Source organism: Tamandua tetradactyla, chromosome Y, assembly GCF_023851605.1.
Source record: "Tamandua tetradactyla isolate mTamTet1 chromosome Y, mTamTet1.pri, whole genome shotgun sequence".
In the NCBI taxonomy this organism is placed as follows: domain Eukaryota; kingdom Metazoa; phylum Chordata; class Mammalia; order Pilosa; family Myrmecophagidae; genus Tamandua; species Tamandua tetradactyla.
In genome coordinates this window covers 11,584,145-11,597,435 of record NC_135354.1, presented here as the reverse complement: position 1 = coordinate 11,597,435, position 13,291 = coordinate 11,584,145, and the positions used below count along the sequence as shown (strand labels likewise).

Genomic DNA, 13,291 nt, shown 5'->3' with positions numbered 1-13,291 from the left:
TGGATGCCTTAGTTTGGACATGTTTATGGTCTTAGAACTGTAAACTTGTAACTTAAATCCCCTTTATAAAAACTGGCTCATCTCTTGGCTATTTCATTCTGGCAACATTAGCTAACTAAAAACACCACTTTATTATAAAGACCTTGATTTACAGGGTTTCTCTATATATACTGGACACTATCTTTTATTGGATATGTGGTTTCAATATTTTCCCCCAATTGAGTAGGCTTTACACTTTCTGGACAAAGTCCCATGGAACACAAAGTTTTTTTTTTTTTTTTTAGGAAATCCCATTTATTTATTTATTTTTTTCTTTGGTTGCTTGTGTTTGGGGTACAAAATCTATGAAACCATCGACTGCCACAATATCTCAAAGAATGTTTTCTACATATTCTTTGTGTGTGTGTGTGTGTGTGTGTGTGTGTGTGTGTGTGTCCCAATTAAACTTAATTAAAAATTATGGACAGCAATTAGATTTGGTTCCAGAGTTCTAGCTTGCCAAGCAGATACTTTAATGTACAGTAATTACACATGTAATTTTATTATTTTTAACTTTTAAAATCATATAATATAACATATATACAAAGCAAAGAAAGAAAAAAGCAATAGATTTCAAAGCAGTCTTCAACAAGAAGTTACAGGACAGATTCCAGAGTGTGTCATGGGCACCATATCATCATCTTAGATTTTTCCTTTTAGCTGCTCTAGAATATAGGAGGCTAGAAGGAATAAATACTTTTTACTATCACAATTGGCTTTTTTTCTTTTTTGTGGAAAATATCTATATACAAAAAAGCAATACATTTCAAACTACAGCACAATTAGTTGTAGAACAGTTTGCAGAGTTTGGTAGGGGTTGCATTTCCACAATTTTAAGTTTTTACTCCTAGCTGCTCTAAGATCCTGGAAACAAAAGGAAATACCAATATAATGGTTCAGCACTCATACTCACTTGTTAATCCCTTTCTTGTCTGAATAATCCCACCATTACCTTTGATCTTTCTATCTCTCACTTGAGAAGTATTTGGGCTATGGCAGTCTAACTTTTCATGTTGGAAGGGACTGTCAGTAATACAGTGTAGGGAGATGGAATTAGATGATGTTCTGGAGAGACCCCTCTAGGTTTCAGACTTATCTGGTTTAGGGAACCATATGGAGGTAGTTTCCTACATATCTTTTGGGATTTTTATGGTTGTGGCTCTTATATTAAAGTCTTTGATCCATTTTGAGTTAATCATACATTAGGTATGAGAGAGGGTGTTCTATTTTATTCTTTTAGATGTGTATATCCTGAAATCCCAGAACTTTGTATTGAAGGTATTGTTCTGCCCCAGTTGAGCAAACTAGGCCACTTTATAAAAAATCAGCTCACCATAGATTTCAAGGTCTATTTCTGAACTCTAAATTTTACTTCATTGTTCAATATTTCTATCTCTATACCAATACCATGCTTTATAACCACTGTAGCTTTGTAATATGCTTTGAAGTCAGAAATGTGAGTCATTCAACTTCACTCTTCTTTTTTTTCCTCAAAGGGCTTTTGATCATTGGGATCTCTTAGCAGTCCAAATAAATTTGACAACTGGATTTCTCTTTTCTGCAAAATAGGCTGTTAGAATTTTGATAAGGATTGCATTTTATCTCTAAATCAATTAGGGTAAAATTGATGCCTTTACTATATTTAGTCCCCCAATCCTAGAACACTGAATATACTTCCATATATTTTGGTCTTCCTTGATTTCTTTTGGTAATGTTTTGCAATTTCAGGCTACAATTCCTTTACATCCTTGATTAAATTTACTGGTATATAATTGATTCTTCTAGTTTTTATCAAAACAACATTTTTATTGATTGTCATCTCGGATTGCTCATTACAAGTGTGTAGAAACGCTAATGATTTTTGCATATTATTCTGTTTATGCCAATTTGGTTAAATTGTTTATTACCTCTGGTTCTTGGCTGTAGTTTCAAGACTATCTCTTTATAAGATTATACAATCTGTACGTAATGAAAGTTTTACCACTTCCTCTTCAATTTAAATCCCTTTTATTTCTTTTGCTTGCCTAAGAGCTTTTGCTAGAATTTCTAGCACAGTGTTAAATAATACTGGCAACAGGGCACTTCCTTGTATTTTTCCAGGTTTTAGATGGATATATTTCAGTGTTTCACTATTGAGTAAAATGTTTGCTGTAGGATTTTAATTTATGCCCTCTATCATGTTGAGGAAATGTCTTCCTATTCCTATCTTCCAAAGTGTTTTTATCAGGAAGGTATGCTGCATTTTGTCAAATGTCCTTTCTGCATCAATCAAGATCATATCATTTTTTCTTTTCGATTTGTTAATGTGGTGTGTTATATACTCTTTTGAACCATTTGTGTGCAACTTGGATAAAATTCACTTGATCATAATGCATGATTCTTTAAATGTGCTGTTGGATTCTAATTGCAAGTAGCTTTTGAGAAGTTTTTACATCTATTAATCAGATAAATCAATCTGAAAATTCCTTTTCCTGTAGTATTTCTTGTTTTGTATTAGGAGACGTTGGCTTTGTAGAATGAGTTAGGCTGTATTCCCTTCCTTCAACTTTTTTTAAGAATATAAACAGGGCTGATAATAAGTATTGAGAGAATTCATCTGAAAAGTCATTTTGTCCTGGACTTTTTTTTTGTTGGAAAGTTTTTGATGAATGATTAAAATTCCATACTTTTATGTTCGGTTTGGTTCTTCTCTTTGGTTATTCTCTTTTATTCTCTTTGATTCTTTTAGTTTAGGTTATTTGTGTATTCTAGGAATTTGTTCATTTCACAAAAGTTATTAAATTTGTGAAATACTGTTATTCATAGTGTCCTTTTCTGAGTTATTTATTTCTTTGGGGTCTGTAGTAATGTCATCCCTCTCAGTTCTGATTTCATTTATTTGCATCCTCTTTCTTTTTTCTTTATCAGTGTAGCTAAAGATTTGTCAATTTTACTGCTCTTCTCAAAGAGGCTGCATTTGATGTTGCTGTTTTCTCTGTTATTTTTTTATCCTCTATTTCACTTAATTCTTCTCAAAAATTTTTTTCTTTGTCTTGTTTTGGCTTTAGCTTACTGTTGTTTTCTAGGCCCCTCAGGTGTATAATTAAGTCTCTTATTTTAGCCCTCATTTTTTTGAAATGTAGGCATTTAAGGATATAAACTTTCCTCAAAGAACTGCATCAACTGCACATCATAATTTCTGATAGGTTCAGTTCTTGTTTTCATTCATCTCAAGATAATTATTGAGTTCTCTTGCATTTTTCTTTGATTCACTGATTTTTTAAAAGTGCTTAACCTCATATACTTGTGAAATTTCCATTTATCCTCCTCTTATTGATTTCTAGATTCATACCACTTTGATCAGAGAAAGTGATTGCATAATTTCAATATTTTGAAATTTATACTCTTTGTTTTGTCTCCAAACATAAGGCCTATCCTAGGGAATTTTTCATGAGCACCTATAAAGAGTCATGATGTTTTGAGGTGAAATGTTGTGATATGTTTGTTATGTCCAGTTCATTAACCTTATTCTTACTTTTTAATCTCCTTACTGTCCCCCTGACTAGATATTCTATTGATGATTTGGTGTAACAATTATAATTGTCAAGATGTCTATTTCTCCCTTTAGTTTGGCCATATTTGCCTCACGTATTTTAGTGCACTTCTGTTGAGTGCACAATTATTTGGGATTGATATTATTTCTTGGTAGACTGCTCTTTTATTGATATATAGTGTTCTTTGTCTTTAAAATGGTTTTGCATTTAATGCCTGCTTCATCTCATACTAGTAAAGCTATATTTGCTTGTGGAATATCTTTTTCCAACCTTTCACTTTCAATTTACTTGCATCTTTGGGTTTAAGTTGAGTCCTTGAGTAAATACTTTGTATCCATTCTGCCAAACTATTATGTTATTTGGAAGTTTAATCCATTAATAGTCAAGGATATTACTGAATGAGCTATACTTACTTTGACCATTTTATCCTTTGTATTTATATATATTATCCTATTTTTGTCTTTCTTTTTCCCTTTTAGTTTTCCTTATTGATAATCTTCATTTCTACCCTCTCCTGCTTACTTCTTTTTCCTTTCATCTTGCAGAACTCCCTATAATATTTATTTCTCCAAGTCAGGGCTTTTGCTGAAGAATTCAGTTTCTAATTAACTGTGAATATTTTAAACTCTTCCCCATATAAAAGACACTTTATCAGGACTAGGAAGGCATATAGTTTTCCATTTACAAGTTCTAGAGCTCAAGTGATGGTAATTTGCTTACTTTCTGACCTAAAGTCCCTGAAGTCAGGCTCTGGCATATTAAATTGAGACAGCCCTTAGTGCCTAAGACATTAGAAGGAACTCCCCTGGTGGGGAAATTGAATCGTTTCATGATTTTTAGTTTAAGGGATTTTATAAAAATATATATTTTATTATTATTTTGCTTAAAATCCTCTAGTTCTTTTATGATTTAATTCAGCAGTTAACATTTTAGAATATAGAGAACATTACATTTATCTTAGTTCTAAATAGATCTGCATCATTTACATTTTGGTGTTTGGAGTAAAGCTGATTTTCAGAGCTGGAGAACTTTAATTCTGAGTCTTGAGTGTTACACAAATAAAAGTTTCAGGGAACTACTAGGTTACAGAAAGAACAAAGCATCTCAGAATTTAGAAGTAACAGTTATAGCTTAGGAATAAATGTGATTGCTATGATTTTACACTTTAATTTTTATATTTTATAAGTATTTTTAAATTAATGTACTTTTAGAAATAAAAGTGTTTGGTAATTGTTTTATATTGGGGTCATTAAATACAAACTATAGCGGAAGTTTTGTTCTGTTTTACTTTTACACATTTACCAGGGAATGTTAATTAACAGATAGAACATAGTTTTTATACTTTCCTTGTTTCTCCTTTAAAGTTTTTTTTGAAAATGAAGTTCTAACTTATAGCTAATGACTTAGAGAAGTCAGACTAGAATAGTTAACTGACAAGTAAATTTGTTTAGTGTACATATTTGTAAATTTTTACATATGGCTCAGTATTATGAGACAATAATGCTGTTAATTATTTAGGAATCCTAAACAATTTCTAAATAGTTAAGTAACATTTCACCTATGCAAATTTAGCTAACAGAAAGATAGAAAATCTCTAATTAATTATTGTAATACTCATTGAGCACTCTTTATGGTAACATATTAAACTATTTTAATACCTTACAAGGTGAGAAAGCACAGCCTTTTTTTTCAGTTTTCCTTTAAAAGTGAGAAGTCATTTTCTGACATAAAGGATAAGATTAGCATAAATATTAACCAGCATATTATTCAGATATGATGTAAAATTTTTTCCTTTTAGATACAGTACTCTGATAGTTAAGAATAATTTTTATTGCTTTTCATTAAGAGCAATTTAACAAAGAATGGCATTGGCTAGGACAGACACAATTCATTTTTATAAGTTCTCTATAGTTTCCTGTAGTCAGAAGTGACCACTAATCAAAACCATCAAGTTCTCCACCATCTTCTGCACCCATTCAGGACTTTAAATCAGTAAGGACTACAAAACTCATTTCATTAAACCTTCTGCAACTTTTTGTAACTATTCAGTTAGTAATGATTATAACAAATGAAATTCACTCTAACATTAGGAATATTTCCAAAGTTAACAGTATTGCAGTGCTGCACCTTGAGGCTGTTGGATGTTACTACATTCTGCTGCTAAGGTATTTTTTAAAGATTTAGGGATTATCTTGATATCCCTAGGGCAGCATTGTCTCAATAGGGTACAAATCTTGTTTTTAAGTCCCTGGCATTCAATGACAAATAAATTTTGAGAGCTTAAGTGAAGAGGAATCAAAAATCCATTTTTAAGATTTAATAATGAAAATTTGCCTGCATTCAGGGTTATTTGGAGACTAGTCCTGGTATACCTTCATCCTATACAGCATGTTTATTTGCTTAAGGATCTTCTCTGGGATGCCAAGAGCCCTCAATCCAGTAGAGGCCTCAAATAAAACAAGGGGATAAACATCAGCTGTGTTTACTAGACTTAAAGTGATCCCCAGGAAGTGAAAATGATCTTCCTAGAAAGGAGCATGGTATTCAGGGACAATGAGAAATTGCTAAAGACACTATAATGTCTTTAGCCTAGAAAGAATAATGCAGACTTTAGTCTTTGCTTTACAGTCAATTTTCATAACTAGTTATGTCTGAATGGAGATATACCCAAAGTGACAGTTTAACATAGTGGCTCCAGTATTAATTATGAAATAATAATCTGCCATGTTCTATTGAGTATAACCTGGGGCTCCTTCAAGTTAGTTAGTTATGAAGACATCAGAGCCATATATGGCTTCAAGCATCCTCAGTTCTATTCACTTGCAAAAAGCACGGCCTGAGGGGCTATTCTTTGCCCCCTTTGGGACACAGTATTGAGAGAAATAGAGAAAATGGCCTCTTCTCAGGAAACAAAATGGCTCAGATCTGCTTGCCACCCTCCTGTTTGCTAAACTTCCTACATTCTCATTCCTTGTTTAAGTCCCAATAAGTGCAAGTTAAGTTTTGCATTCCTCTAGGCTGGTCCATATCCCCCAATCCACATCAATAAGGGGCTTTACAGTAACTGCAGACCTTCCAAATGAAATGTCATTCTCTTCGTAATTGGGTTGGCTTTCAAGCTCAAGGGTTGTGTCTTTTTCTAATTAGATTAACTCTCATAGTCAAGACTGTAAGCCCACAACTCCCAACCAAAGGGAGATGGGTAAGTAGAGGGAAGGGGTAATTGCATCTGGGGACCTATATAATCTTTGTTACTGTGCAGAGCCAGTAACAAAGAGCCTACTACCACTTGTCTGGTGGGTCCCCTTTCTTGTACGAAAGAAAGAAAATGAAGCATGTCTCTGATTTAACCTCTTGTCTTCAGAAATCTTCTTTTGGGTAGACAACTATTGTCCCACTCAGTTGGGGGCTTATCCAGAATCTGGGGGCCAGGCTGAGGCCCTCAAACTCCCTCTTCAATCTGTAGGACATCCCACCAAAGTTTTATGGTGGTCCTTGGTGTTTGAACACATTATCCTTTCTAGGCTAAAGACATTATTGCATCTCACTGCCTTTGAACCTGAAGGAATCAGAGGTTGAAACAGAGAAGAAAAGTCCAGACCATAAAATTAGAGAATGGCTGAGATGAGAGGAGTTGTGTAAGTCTGTGCACAGACCCAGGTAATGAACCTTGTGTCCTGGGTGACTCAGGTGAAGTGGGGAGGGACTTGATTCTGAAAGATCCTGTTGAGGCTGTGAGTTGAGTACTACATGACACCTCAGACAAGATACAGGGCAGAAAGTAGGAGTTGAGGGCCAATACCCCCTCAGAAGTATCTGGAGTGAAAATGGGAAAAGTCAATTCTAAAAGCAGCTGGCAGGAAACTTTACCAGAAGTATCAGATAGTAGCCCATTAGGGACAAAATTGAAAAATTGGGGTGATCTTTCAAAATATAGGGGCAAAAAGTAAAAAGACCATGATAAAATATTGTCATTTAATTTGGGCTGGAATTCTCCTTAAGGGCAGAGTGGCTATAAAGTCTGGCTATGCAGAGGACTGGATTTGCTAGGCTTAAATTTATATGTGAATCTAAAGCAACCCAAATGCAAGAAAGGATATTCCTATACTGCCCTTTGGCTTCCCAAGTCAGGGTAATATGTCCTAACAGTCAAAGAAGAAGAAAGCCTGGGAGGGGAAGAGAATAATTCCAGTGAACAAATAAAATACTAAGCAAAAGTTAGAGAAGGCTTACAAGAAACCCCTCTGCCTTTGGGAAGCAACCTGTTCATTGATATCTCCTCCCAGATGGTAGAAGGGAAAAGAAGGAATGTGTATGGATGGAAAAAGGTCAGCCCTTGTAGAAAAGGGTCAGTTACCAGGCTCTTGGTCAGCCCAAACTTGTGAATTGTATGCCTTAAACCAGGCCCTAAAGCTATTAGAAAACCAGTAAGGAAGCACTTATACTGACTTCTGGCATGCTTTGGCGGTTACACATGTTTTTAGAAAAATTTGGGAAGAAAGGTGAATGATAATAAGCAAAGGAAAAGAATTGGTGCACATCAACCTAGTTAGTCCAATGCTATAAAATTTACTTCTCCCAGACTCCTTTGCCATCATGTATGTGAATGGCCATCAAAGGGGAAGCATGACTGAGGCAAGGGGAAATAGGTTGGCAAATTAAGAAGCAAAAAGAGCAGGAGTAGAGGAAGGTTTTAATACCCAGTCTGCCCATAGAAATTGGCAAGCCCAGCTTTAAAGACAAGAAAATACCATGAGAAAAGGCAATGAGGGAAATTAAAGCTAAGGATGGGAAATGGGTTTTAAAAGATGGTAAAGAAATCATAAATCAGGTCCTTGCCAGGGGACTCCTAAATCACCTCCACCAAGGCAGCCATTGGGATGTTCAAAATTTAAGTGACACAGTCCTAACTCATTTTGCATGCGTGCAGCTATATGCCATGGCCTTTCAAGAGGTCAATGGATGTATAATCTGTAAAACATAAATAAAGAAATAAATAAACAGAGTCTAAGGAATAAGACTCTGTGGTGGGGTGCCCTCTAGGATTCAGGCCTTTTCAAAGAACTCAAATGGGCTTCATTGAGGTATCATCAATGGAAAATTAAAATTCCTCCTGGTAATTGTTGATCACCTCATTTCTGGGTGAAGACCTATCCCATTCCCTAGGCCACTGTGTAAACTGTAGTTAAAATTACTGTTAGAAGATGTTATTCCCAGATATGGGCTCATCGAAAACCATGACTTGGATAATAGAACTCATTGCACTGCTCAAGTCCTACAGGGTTAATAGGGCATTGGAGGTTAATTGGACTTTCACACCCCTTGGCATCTCCCTTCCTCAGAAAGAGGAATTCTTTCTACTCAGAAAGAATTAATCAAGAACTCAAAAGGCAACTCACAAAATTAATGTTAGAAACTGGCTTACCATGGACCAAATGCCTGCCACTAGAATTACTAAGGATTAGGATAAAGCCTACAAGAGATCTTGGCTTGTCCTGATATGAAATTCTATTCAAATGCCCTTATCCAACAAAAAAGGGGTCCCCCTTTCCATGGGAAAGTAAAGACAAATTTTTAAGAAAATATGTACAACCTCTTGCCTCAACATTCTCTTCATTTCAGAAAAAGGCCTTATTTGCCCAAAGTCCTCCCCTGGGCTTCCCAGACCACCAGCTTCAGCCTGAAGACTGGGTCCTCATCTGCACCTGGAAGATAATAAGCTAACCCCTGCCTGGGAAGGGGTTAGCCTGTTCCAAGCTCTGCTAACCATGGGTACCTCAGTAGAGAATTGTAGAGAAGGGCTGGATCCAGTATACTGGTGTGAAGGAACCCATCTCCATCTCAATGCCTGGACATGGAATTCCTTCCTCCTGGACTGTAGCCACAAGGAAGAGAAAGAAACTGCATCCTACCTCCAATAACGTTCTCAAAATAAGTGGTATCCTCTTCTGAACATGACCTCTTTCCCCAATTTCCTCTCAATCCTTCTCCAAGTTAGCCTACACTATAAAGTTTCTTTTCCTGTATCACCATAATGCTTAATGAAGGAAAAATTTCCCAAACTATCCAGTTTTATTTCTGTACCTGAGTAGGAATTGATTGTGCTGGTTGGAGAATTAAAGAACATTAAGCCTTTATGAAAAATATCTATGTCCTCAAGCAAGGGGGGCTGGGTGGGTGAAGAGTCCATGCTGGCCATGGCAGGATATGTGGTGGACTACACAAGTTAGAGGATGGACATCTTTCCAACAGCATTGGTGCCCTGGTGCATTAAGCAACCCCTATGTCCCCAGCAGTGGCACCACTGGAACTGGCCTGCAGTCCTCATGCAAACACTGGACATCACTTAGGTAATTAGTATTTTCCAGAGGGAAGGTGAATGGGGAATGCTGCATAAACCAATGTAATCTCACTATCATTTTGCCAGATCCAGTAAAGCAAATGTAATAGCTAGGTTCAGAATTCTGGTGGTCCCCCTCGGACTAACACTTCTATCTCTCCCTAAGCTCCACAGACTCTCCCACAGAACTAGAACTCCTGTCCCCTCCAAAGGCTCCCAATATCAAAATCATAACCATTAAAAGCACAAAGGATAATCTAAAATAGAGACAGATACAGTAAACAAATGCTTGGTGGGAGTGAGTAAGATATACCATGGAAAGCCTGGGAAAAAGTAATGGTTATGTTTGTATAGCCAGCCATCTGGTGCTCAGGTGGTCCCCTTTCCCTTGGGAATGGACCATCACTTTGCAGAGCTTCATTGTGTGATCTCCCTCTTCTCTAGCTTTGTAAACTACACCAACCACAGCCCCCTGGCAATCCTATTTCCCCCAACCAGTAAAGACTAGAATAAGAGAATTCCTCTGGCCAAAGAGATCCTCTGGAGTCACACTGAGTGCCTCTCACAGTTTGCAGCTGAGAGTCTGACCCCTCACTGCACCTGCAGTCAAATGTGTAATGTCACTGAAGATCCCCACTACCACAACTTAATGGTGTCAAGGGCAGAACTTGGGTGGATGTGGGGAGGACCCACACTTAGACTCTAGTCAACTGGCATGGTATGTATGCCCTAGCACAACTTGCTATCCCCTTTACTACTTTTACCATGGCATATCTGAACCAAATCACCAGCCAAGGGCAACTTTGGGAATTCAGTGTAAATTAGAAGTCCCTGAAGTCTCTTTTGATATAATAGGAATTCCAAGAGGAGCTCCTGATAGATATAAGGCTCACAACCAAACTGCATCAGGATTAAAGTCTTCTGTGTTTTTGTGGGTCACTATAAATAAAAATACAGATTGGATTAATCTATAACCAATAAAGGTTCATAAATTACCCAAGAGATGCTACATGGGGCCTTTTTCAACAATTGAATGCAACAAGTCAGATGGCTTGGGAAAATAGACTAGTGTTAGACATGATGTTAGCAAAAAGGGGAGGAGTTTGTGTCATAATAGGAGGAAGTTGCTGTACCTTCATTCCAAATAACATAGCACCCAATGGATCTGTTATCAGAGCATTACAAGATGTCATGGTCGGGTGTCAATTGGGCCAGGTGGTGGTACCTGTTTGTGTGATTGGGCAGGAGCTAGCCTGCCTGTTGATATGAGGACATTTTATAGAATTAAATCATGATCATGTTGGCTGCATCCACAGCTGATTCCATTTGTAATTAGCCAAGGGGAGTGTCTTCTGCAATGAGTGATGCTTAATCTAATCACTGAAAACCTTTTAAGGAGGATTCAGAGACAGCCTCCCTCTTCCTGCTTTGGCCAGTGAGCCTCTCCTGTGGAGTTCACCCAGACCCTCCATCAGAATCATCAGTCTCATGGCCTGTCCTATGGATTTTGGACTCTACATTCTCGTGGTTATGTGAGGCATTTTATAAATTTTATATTTACAGATATTTCCTATTGATTCTGTTTATATAGAGAAAGCTAACTACTACAACTTGGTACCAGGAGTGGTTCTTAGAAATAGAACCTTAAAAATGTTTTTATTCCAAAGATTTTCTACTTTGACCAGACTCAAAAGCACTAAAGACCCTGATTCCTATATTGGCATGGATATTGCTAATCCATGGAGTGACTTGGCAAAACAGATAGTCAAAATATCACTATTCAATTCTTCTAATGCTTCATGTATGAAGCCAAGCTCTGGGAGATAATATTTTTGACAATTTAACAGAGTTTAGTGGAAATGGGAGGTACAGAGATGTTGGCTGATTGCTGTTAGATACACTGGATACATTAAGGAGTGAAAGGGATAGCCTCAAGGTTTCAAATGAGAAGCTTAAGCAGTCTGACAGATGTAAATGCTTTTATAAGTGTCCTGAAGGAAATCTTATTTTGTGTAGCCATAGACTTGAGATCTCCAAAAATCAGACTCAGAAACATATTGTTAGAGTAGCAACTTTACAATGTAAACTGAAATCTCAATCTTGCATGGTGTCTGCCATTAAAATGAGGGCATAGATTAGAAAGGAGTGGGACTCCGAAAAATGGGATGGGGTCATACAGATTGATAATGATGTCAGGGTTGAGGTTGAAATCCTAGGTCATACTGAGCCTTCTCTAGATAACCCTGTAATAGTCTGCCCTGAGGATATAGTCACCCCACCTCCAGCCTGTCTTGAGTAGTTGACCACCCAACCTCCACCTGAAGGGAGTAGCCCTCGAGTGATTAATCCTTTTTCACCAGATGAAACTGCAAATGAATGTCCTGAAGCAAATGGCTTGGAAGAGACTTCTAATTCTTTTCATGACCCACCCCATCACCCCTCATTTCTTCCAGACCTATAACTAGATTAAAGTCTCAGTGAGCCCCTAAAGATGAGGTACAAAGTATCACACATGAGGAGGTATGTTATACCCCAAAAGAACTGTGTATAGTTTTCCAATTTACATAGACTGAAATCAGGGCAATATGTGTGGCAATGGACTTTAAGGGTGAGGGATAATGGTGGGAGGAATACAAGCTGGATCAGGCTGAATTTATTGATATGGATGCACTAATCAGAGGTTCTTATTGTTATAGCTCTAGGGGTTAGAAAAGGCATTAACAGTTTGTTTGGATGATTAGCTGAAATATGGATCAAAGGTGGCCAAAATTACCTGAGGTTAAAAGGCCAGAAATTCTCTGGTATACGTAGATGAGGGGATCCAGAGACGTAAAGATATTGGGATGTTACAGTGGATTTATCATGCAAAGCCTGCTCTTGCACCCCAGGAATCTCTGTAGGATATACACTTTACCAGAACAGTGAGAAATAAATTTGTGAGACAAATGCCATCATCCCTGAACAGCTCTGTAGTTGCACTTCTCTGTAGGTCAGCTATTACCATGAGAAGTGCTGTCACTGAGCTGGAATCCTTAAACATAATGGGGATAACCAGATTTTGAGTTGGCAGAAGCCAGGTGGCAGCACTTAATCCCCAAAGACAGGTGGACAGCAAACTCAAAGCAGGAGTCAAAATAATCCAACTTGCAGAGATTTGTGGCACTGGCCAGTAAATCACAGGGTGCCTAGAAGTACAATAAATGGGCAGTCTATTAAATTCTTGTTTGAGCTGTGTAAACGAAAGAGTTTTAGGTCAAGTGAACAGAAGCCTAACTTGAACTACAAAAACACACAGTCATGGCCCCTTAATCAACTTCCAAACTTGAGACAGTTTATAGATCCAGAGCCCCTTGAATGAAGGGGAGGCCAGGTCCCTTTG

General features: G+C 37.2%; 1 pseudogene; it reads right to left on the bottom strand.

The window, feature by feature from the left end:
- Positions 1-11,105, bottom strand: part of LOC143672518 (sphingosine-1-phosphate phosphatase 1 pseudogene) — a 30,278-nt pseudogene extending 19,173 nt beyond the window's left edge.
- Positions 11,106-13,291: the final 2,186 nt, after the last annotated feature.